Source organism: Argiope bruennichi, chromosome 2 (genome assembly GCF_947563725.1).
Source record: "Argiope bruennichi chromosome 2, qqArgBrue1.1, whole genome shotgun sequence".
In the NCBI taxonomy this organism is placed as follows: Eukaryota; Metazoa; Arthropoda; class Arachnida; order Araneae; family Araneidae; genus Argiope; species Argiope bruennichi.
The window spans coordinates 107,936,787-107,946,591 of record NC_079152.1 but is presented as its reverse complement, the minus strand read 5'-3'; the positions used below and the strand labels follow the sequence as shown (position 1 = coordinate 107,946,591).

At 26.4% G+C, this 9,805-nt stretch overlaps 1 long non-coding RNA gene across 1 annotated transcript; it reads right to left on the bottom strand.

Annotated features, from left to right (window-relative positions):
• Window positions 1–7,184: 7,184 nt before the first annotated feature.
• On the bottom strand, window positions 7,185–9,174 carry LOC129957088 (uncharacterized). The gene is made up of 2 exons (XR_008782736.1): window positions 9,142–9,174; window positions 7,185–7,411 (listed from the first exon to the last, which is right to left on the bottom strand). It is a non-coding gene; the product is annotated as an uncharacterized LOC129957088 (long non-coding RNA).
• Between the last annotated feature and the right edge of the window lie 631 nt (window positions 9,175–9,805).

Genomic DNA, 9,805 nt, shown 5'->3' with positions numbered 1-9,805 from the left:
CTGATTCAATATATTTCCTAAATTTAATATTTATTGTAATAAAATATGCAAATTCTTAGCATCAATTACACCAAAGCAGATTTCCAACAATTATGAAATTCTGATAAGGTTCAAAGATATTTTATGTATTATTTACAATACAATAAGATGCATAATCGTGTAAAACTATTTCATTGAATAAATAAAGTATTTGTTGAACAAAATAACAGCTACTAGTTACATTGCTTTAATGAATTGAGAAAAACGGAAAATCAAACTAGAATTTTACTAAAAAGAGTATTTTCATCATACTAATTATTTATTTAAAAAATCTTTGGTTTTCTAAAGTTTTCTTGTTCTTTTTTTGATGTTCTATTTACTGAACTCTCCCTTGCAGAAGCAACCAATTTTTCAGGTTGTGTTTAAATAACATGATGTAATATTCATTATTTGTTAGGCCTAAAAATACTTAATTGAGCTTAAAAATGCTTCAACTCGTTCGGTTTCAAGTTATGATATATAAGAAAAACCATTTTACTCTCTGAAATTTGCATTAAATTTATCAGTTGCTAATAAATAATAAAATATTTGAAGACGAGAAAAATATTTTCCATAGATGAAAGGGCTATTTAATTTTTAAAAAATGAATAAATAAAATGAAAATTATTAGATGTTGTTTTTTAGTAAGACTTTGGTAAGAGTTCGTTTAGATAGCACATTTATTTCATATAGGGAAGACGACATATAAGAAGACCACACAGCCTGCTCAATATCATAAGCATATAACTACATCTTCAAAATGTCGCGGAAAGTAGAAGGAATGATTGGAATGAGGGATGCGAGTAACGTAATCGCAGAGATATTCATCAGCACAAAGATATTCCACAAAAAAATATTTCATTTTCTCGCCTCATTCCAACAGATGCGAATGGCTACTCGAGAAAAATCTAGTCTAATCGAAATGTAATATCTGCTAAACATCATAAAGAACGGTTAAGTTGTTTAAAGACTAATAATTGGTAATAAAAGATTATTCCAAACCAATTTCATGGAAAAGAATGAAAAATTATCTTTTAGTGTAGAATATCATATAAAATCTTTCTTGGTCGATTTGATGGGTAATAAAAATGAAATGGAAGCATTGGCTAATCAAATAGTATTATGTTTTCTTTTCCTTTTTTCAATACTTAAGTTAATGGAAATATACAAATATACATACAGCATTCATCTTGCCAGACTCTTGCATGAATATTATGTTCATTAATAGATAATAGATAAAGATATGATTAGTTGTTTTTTTCTAAAATCGAATGTATTTGTTCTCCTGTAGTTTCATTCCATAATATTTAAACCGAAGCAATTGAGATAGTTTTATGCTTTCTCTAACGTGTTATGAAATACTTTTTAAACCGTCTGAGAAGAATAAAATTGCATTTTTTATAATCGGAATTTAAGTGAGTTATTTTAATAAAATTTATCAAAATATTATTGATTATAAATATAAAAAAAATTCCAAATAAAATGAGGGTATATGAATTGTTTAAAAATCCCGCTAAGAGAAAAATTCAATTTAGTCTTACAAGAAAAATCCGTTGAAGAATATAATATTCATAAATATTATATTTGAAAAATATAATATTCATAGATATTATATTTGAAGAATAAAATATTCATAATAATCTATTGAAAAAATATAATATATTTAGCCTTACAAGGGAAATCTATTGAAGAATATAATATTCGTACAAGACTCTTGTCGGACTCCTGTATGAATATTATATTCTACAATAGATAATAGATAAAGATATGATCTGTTAATTTCTTTCTAATAAGAAACGTATTTGTTCTCCTGTCATTTCATTCTATAATATTTGAGCCAAAGTAATTGCGATAGTTTTATATTTCCTCTAATATGCTATGAAATATTTTCCAAAACATGCAACAAGAATGAAATTTCCGTTTTTTATAATCGAAATTTAAATGGGTTATTTTTATAAAATTTCACTCAATATTATTGACTATGGATACAAAGGAATTTAAAAATAAAATGAAGATATATGAATTGATTAAAAATCGCACTTAAAGAAAATTCAATTTAATTCATTAATAATTGATCTAAAATGACACAAAGAAAGAGTCTTGTCGCAGCTCTTTCAGTACTTAAAAAATAGTTCTAATTAAAACTAAGAATGCAAATAAAATCAACGTAGGTACTATTATAAAATTTTGAGATGATATTTTCTCCCTAATTTTTCTAAAATTTTGAGCTTTTAAGACTGATTGAGTGTTACATTTCGACAAGTGTCAGCAAAATGCAATATATTTCTGGCAAGAGACAAAATATTTTACAAACCGTATCTATTCAACCGTATTGTCGGGTGTCTTATAGTAAACAATATGTTTTCATACTGTCTTCAAAGACTATTTTGTCAACATATCGGTGTGGAAAATCCTTTCAAATTTGATGCAATTAAGAGGAAAATTAATTGTGATCTTTAGGAATCAGACCTTAAATGGAAAATGTGTAGCCATAAAAAAAGATTAAATTTTATTCTGAAAATACAATTTCTATTTCATATTGATTAATACCGATGAGCCAGAAATAATTTTTCAATAAAAGACAAGTTTGAATCTATTGTATCAAATATTTGCAGATCTGTTGGCCTTCTTGCCATCCTTATTGTTGCATGAAATTAAAAATAGAAATCTATCCACATATTTATAGAAATTCTTTAACGTATACTAACAAATAATAAACGAATTATTATTATATCTTTTTTGATATCTTTAATTAGTAAATTCAAAGAAAAAATAAAGATTCTTTTTTATGTTTTAATTAGGAAGGATTTCGCTTGTCAGATGCTTTATTTGTTTCTCAAATGAATAAAATATCCTATGTTGTTCAAATTTTCATGAATAAGACAATTGATACTTCATATTGTGATAGACAATTTTGTATTGTTTTTAGAAGCAATTTGTTTTCTTTCATCTGCATAATTTTGGTCTCTAATATCTCCTGAAATTGACATGTTCAAGTAGTTCAGCTATTGATATAAAAGTATAATAAAGTGAAATTCAATTAACCCTGCTGTTCTATTTCAATCTATTTGATACGGAATGTTTATGAATTGCTTATGATAAACAACTGTACAGAGTTATTTTCCAGATATTTGACGACTTTAGATATAATGATTTTATGTCATTGCTCTGAAAAAGATAAAACGATTTTATTTTATTTGTATATTTTCAATAATTTGTTACAAATGTTATTATTGTATTGGTTGGGCCAATATATTACAATAACGTTTTTTCTTCTACAAATTTATCACCTGTATAAGAGAAAGTAAAATCATCATTTTTCTTTTTTTTTCTATGATGAGAAAATACATCTACTTCCACCTGTTTGGTGTATTTGATATAATTTTTTTAATGGCCCTTGCCAAGGACAAGCTCGCTGACGAAGTCAGCGATATTAAGCCAAGGGATCGTCTCTTGTTTTAGTAGCGCCAACTAGGGCCAAGAGTACGTCTTAGCTACTCACGCATCACATTCGCTTGCACAACTACTTTTTACAGGGGGCACAGTCACACACCTCACAGATAGAACAGATGAAGAACAACCATGTCCGAACTGGGATTCGAGCCCAGGACGCCCAGATCACGGGGAAAACGCGCTACCCCTATGGCGGGACACCCGCATAAATTTTCTACAACAGGAAATAGGGAGAAATTAGAAATGAAGAAATGATGTTCTTTATCTTATCTTATCATCATCTTTTATATCTTTCTAACATCGTGCTTAATTATTACTATTTCACGCTTCATATAGTTTGTGAAAATCGACACATCCAATTTGAAATTTACTTAATTTTTACTTAAAGTGTAAAAGCTGTAGGTAGAAGACCATCTGATGAGGCTTTAACAGCAATCATTTCGTTAATTGAAATGCTACATAAATACTGGATTCAAAGAATATGCGGGTTTAAGTGGATTGAAAAACTATTGATTTTGAAAAAAAGTTGCTCTTTCAAATTGCGCTAGATTGCAAAAGTAGTCTATTGATTTTTTCACCAAATTTTTTCACTGTTTCTTCATTTCTCGCAATAGCCACGAGAATTTATTTGAGTCCACATTATTCCATATAATTTGGGTTGCAGTTATCTTTAATATATTTTTAGTTAATTAAAGTATATTTTTCGATTAGTCATCGATCTAACTATCCAAAAATAATCTAGCTGTACAAATTTTGTGTAGTAATTAGAAATTGGCAGTTTTGGCGGAAAGTAAAGATAATGTACAAATTTTAAAAAAAATTTAGAGATGATATTGTAATTGTGGATAATTTTTGATACGTTGTAGCATTATTTAACATAAATTTAATTTTACTATCCATCATAATACACACTCATGACATCAAATGATTTTTATGCTGGCAAGTAAGCGTAGCTATATGGAAAAAGTATTTTTTATATAACATCTCGTTTATTGCCTCTTAGCATATAAAATAGTTTTGCTCTCACTAGAAAATCTTTGGCTTTAAGATTTTATTATACCTGAATTTTCACTTGCTTCTCTTATTTGAGAAGCGCCAACCAGGGCCAACAGTATGTCTTAGCTACTCACGCATCATATTCGCTTGCACAACACCTTTTTACAGGGGAGGGGGCATATTCTCACAGATAGAACAGATGAAGAACAACCATGTCCGAACCGGGACTCAAACCCAGGACGCCCATATAACGGAGAAAATGCACTACCCCTATGAAGTGCGTTTGTATAAATTTTTTAAAACATGAAATAGGCAGAAATTAGAAAAGAACAATGATGTTCTTTATCTTATCTTATCATCATCTTTTATATCTTTCTAACATCGTGCTTTATTATTACTATTTCACGCTTCATATAGTTTGTGAAAATCGACACATCCAATTTGAAATTTACTTAATTTTTACTTAAAGTGTAAAAGCTGTTTGATTTTTTTTCTCTCTTATAATTTTATTCAGTTATTTTCAAATAAACTGGATTTGACATGTTTTTTAAATTGCATGAGAGTTACCAAAATTTTATTTTCATACACTTTCATTTATTTAGGTTTATTTAAAGCTAGCAAAGATTGCATAAATTTTTGACCCACGTATTAGAAATCTGAAGTTCTGAAGTTTTGTATAATTGTATGTTCCTGATAGAATTGCGATATCTTAATATTTTCCAAAGTTAATCGTATTTAATTTTAATCAAATATTATTTAAGAAAAAAAGACCAATTTGGCAAAAATTTGACAAAAACTCGTTTACCTGAATTGTTTCCGAAAATATTAGCATAAAAATAAACTCATAAAAGCGTAAGGTGTTAAAAATAATGATTGATGTAATGTTACATAAATTACTTCTCATTGAACTCGAGTATAGTTTTCAGCGAACTATTTTCCAAATCGCTAAAATTTCAAAATTTCATGTGTTTTTTATGATAAGACAAAATATTTACTCTTAAGGTAAGTGATAAAATTAATTAAATACCGATTTAATCCGAATTGCGATAACCCATAGTATATTAGAGCAAAAATGTTTTTAAAATTTTTCACCACATTTATAACATGAATAATATAATAAAGATTAAAAAATAATTATTTAATTCTTTTAACACATTAATAAAAATATTTTTAATCATTTTAATCAAATTTGTTTTTAAATCGCTGCTATTGTTTGTTTCGAGAAATGAAGAATTTCAATTTTGAGCGTTTTTTTTGTCGGAGGAGCGATACGCAGTGGGTAATTTATACGCATTTTTGAAATTCTTTGTTAGACCTTGATTTTCATCTGGATAGATAGATGCATTTTCTAGTTATTTATTTCCCTCTTCTCATTTTGTCAGTATTATTTAAAAAAAATCGCCTATATAGCTAATTCAATTTTACGGACTTTATTTGTGTCTATAAAATTTATTTTTCCATTGAGAATATCTTTGTTAAAAAAAATGTATACATTTCCTCTTCCATCTTCCATCTCACCTCTGTTTTCGAGAATTTAGAGTATTTAGCAACATATTTTGTGCATAATAAAATCAAAGTGGCTGCGCTTTCTGGCACATGCTCAAAAACATAGAGGTGTTCCGTATCTGAGAATAGACAATAGGTACATAATTTTTTTATATGAAAGAACATTATATATATATTTATTAAATATTCTTCTTCCTCTAACGAAATTTGAGAGAATGAACGAAATTATGATTGATTTCCAGATTTTTGGAGTTCTCAAATTTTGTATATATGTGTTTTCAATGATAATTTAATATTTGAATTGCCAGTTAATCAATTAAATTAATTAAATTTCGATTTAATACGGATGAAGATACCTGATGATGAATTTGAACAATATATTGAGCAAAAATAAGGAAATAAACAAGGAAAGTCGCAATAATTAACAAAAATAGACTTTTGAGCACTAATAAAAATGCTTTTAATCGTTTGTATTAAATTTTGTAATTCTAAGCTAATACGTACCAAATTTTCCCAAATTTTCATTGAAAATTAAGAGTTCTCAATTTTTTTTTAGATTTAGTTGAGACATTTGCAAGACGTTAATCTACAAATGAGAGAAAAGGCAGTGGAATTTTGATCTTAAGGAAACTTCAACAGCTTTATATTCCTTATTATTCTTGAATATGTGTGAGAAAAGTTTTCTACAAATTGTCGTATCATTATTACATATTTAGAACTTCCGATAAGTTTTAAATAATTACCCAATCACTGGTGGAAATGTATCCGAAATTATTTGATAGATATAATAAAAATAATTTTTCAAAGATTTGACAATTTCATACTTCTATTTCCAATATGAAATTTTTTACTATTAATTTTTGATTGATCAGTTTCATTATCAATTTTTCATGTTTCAGATAGTAAAAAAATATTCAGATGTTATTAGCAATTTTTTTCTATCTGAAAATAAAAGTAATGATTGTAAATTGATTAGTTTCCTAAAATGAGTTAATTCAGCAAATCATTCAAATCATTCTAAAATATGATGTTTTCTTCGATGGGAAAAGTTCATAAATATTTTTTGTTGCTTTAATATAGACAAAGAAAAAAATATATGGCAAAATTAATTTTTTTTTTGTAAACGTTCTTTGATTTACCAAATCTAAAATTATTTATTAACATTTATTGATAAAACAATTGAGAAATAATTATAAAAACAGACAGAGACATATTTTTAATTATATTTATTTTTTTGCACTTTTTGTACTTAAATGAGCACTTAGAAATACACAGAGAAGTTTTAATTAATTATTTTAATCAAAAATATTTTTAAACTTAATCATTGCACTCATATTGCAATTTTATCATCACTATGTTCTTTGTCAGTCGTGAAATCGGTGCTTCTAATTTAATCCTAAAAAGTTATTAGCAACGCTGGCAGCATCATCGAATACATCTGCAAAATGAGAAATTGTTAAACATCAGAATCTTAGATTATACGATTTTTTTTACAGATAATTGTTGTGTTTTTCTTTTAATGCTAATTCAGGCACATTACATAATAATCATATTCGCCTACTTGATACAAAGTTAAGTAAAAGTAATAATTAATCATTTGGGTAACCAAAATTACTGAATTATGATCAACAATAGTCGGTTTAAAATATAAATTTTATTCGTAAATTCATGAATATCTTACATTGAGCGTACCCTAATATTAAAAAATGGAAACATTATTTGTTTGTTTGTTAGCTCAAATTTCTAGTTTTTATTTCAATTAATCCAAAATAAATCAAATAAAAGAAAAAGAAAATTATTACGCTTCAGTTTTTTTCAATATTTTTTTTATGCAATAAAGAATATTTAATTAATGGAAGCGTGTTTAATGCTCTTTTAAGTAATGCGCTATTTGCATTAAGCAATGCGCCATTTGCATTGCTTAAAAGCAAATATCTCTTATATGTGCGTTACATATTAGCATCATATTCTGGAGAACATGTTGACACTACTTTAGCTAAATGCCTTATTACAAAACTGATGAATTAGAGATGATAAAGGATACTTTTCATTGTGTTACATGATTACTATTACGCTTAATATTTCTACATTTTTTTGTTTACCGCGTTTGTAAAATATAACAAGGTTAACAAATTATCATAGGGAATTAAAAAAAAAATGAAACAACTTTAAATATCCCATGGTGATAGCAATGATATTATAGGTTAACAAATTAGCATAGTGAATTATAAATATGAAACAACATTAAGTATCCCATAGTGATAACAATAATATTAATTTGAAAACGATTGCAAATATCGAGCGATATGGAAAAAACGATAGAAAATCTTTGCTGAAAGTGGAGACATAAAAGGCAGTCATTGCTTTCACCAAATTTATTTCGTGTGATTCCAATCACGTAAAAGTAGTCTGCTGAAAAGAAGTCTTATATCGTCATTTCCAGCGTAGAGCAGAAAATTATGATAGAAAACTGTAACTGTGCTTATATAAAAAATAATTTGAGTATGAAAACCTGCAATTTTCAGTTTATATATGACGTTCAATTTGAGTAGACTGTAGGAACTTGATTCTTTTTCCAGAATTTCAAGAAGCATTTCAATTTCACGTTTCAACGAAATGAGGAAAGAATAAACTATATGAATTTCTATATTTAATGTGTAAAGTTATACTAAAAGATTTATCCTAAAATCTTCATAGTAAGGCTAAAAAATCCGTAATCAGAAGAATAATGGAAAAAATGCATTCTGAGAACATGATATCTACAGGAAATCATGTAATTAAAAATCTATCTAGAAGGGTTGTATAAGGTTGTAAAGGTTGGTTCCTAGATAAGACGTTCGGGGAATGCATGAAATGGCTTACTTGGAACAAAATTTAATTCTAAACATAATTTACAAAAAATGTAATTTGTATCTAACAATTTTGCAGGTATAAAATAAAAATAAAAACTTATTACAATTCAGAAAGACACCAGTATTAATTGCAAAGGTATTACAGACGCAAAGAGAAATTGCAAGAAATTTAGTTCATTATTTCTTTTTTTTCCCTTATGTTTTTAGTATTTAGTAATTTAGTATGCATTTAATATTTTTTATTAATGAAGAAATCGTATATATATATATATATATATATATATATATATATATATATATATAATTGAATACTTACTGCCATCGTCAGCTGAAAAAGGAAAAAAATAATCAAATAATCACATGTTATTGATAACTATGAGATTTATTTAATAATCCAAACACCAAAGAAATGTAAAAATATGTCATAGCAAACTTCAGTATGGTTAAAACATTCTCATCCTTCATTTTCTCATAAATATTTCACAGGAATTTGAATGTTTTATGCTTTCATGATTCATGAAATATTTTAATAAAAATAAACTAAACAAATTAGACATAAAAATTAACATCTCTAATTTTAATTAATAATTCCTTGAAGGAAATTTTCTTAGCAACCAATGCATAAATTATTAAGACCTAAATCTCTCAAAAATGAATAATTTTAAATCGGATTTAATATAGAATAATATATAAAAACTAATTGCAGATATTTCATATAAATATTATGAATTGTAATTAAGAAGGGTTATAAGAAATATTACTGTCTATCAGAAATGCAGTTATTATTAGATTATTAAAATAGAATATTCATCTGTTTTTCAGAAATGGGAAAAGCATTTTTATACTGCTATGTTAAATTTTGGTAACATATAAAGATTATGACTGACATTAGAATCTCTCATGTATTAACATATTAACTGCTTATCTAGAAAAATATTGCGAACAAATTTTTACGTTCAGCTGTAATTAAAAAACAACAA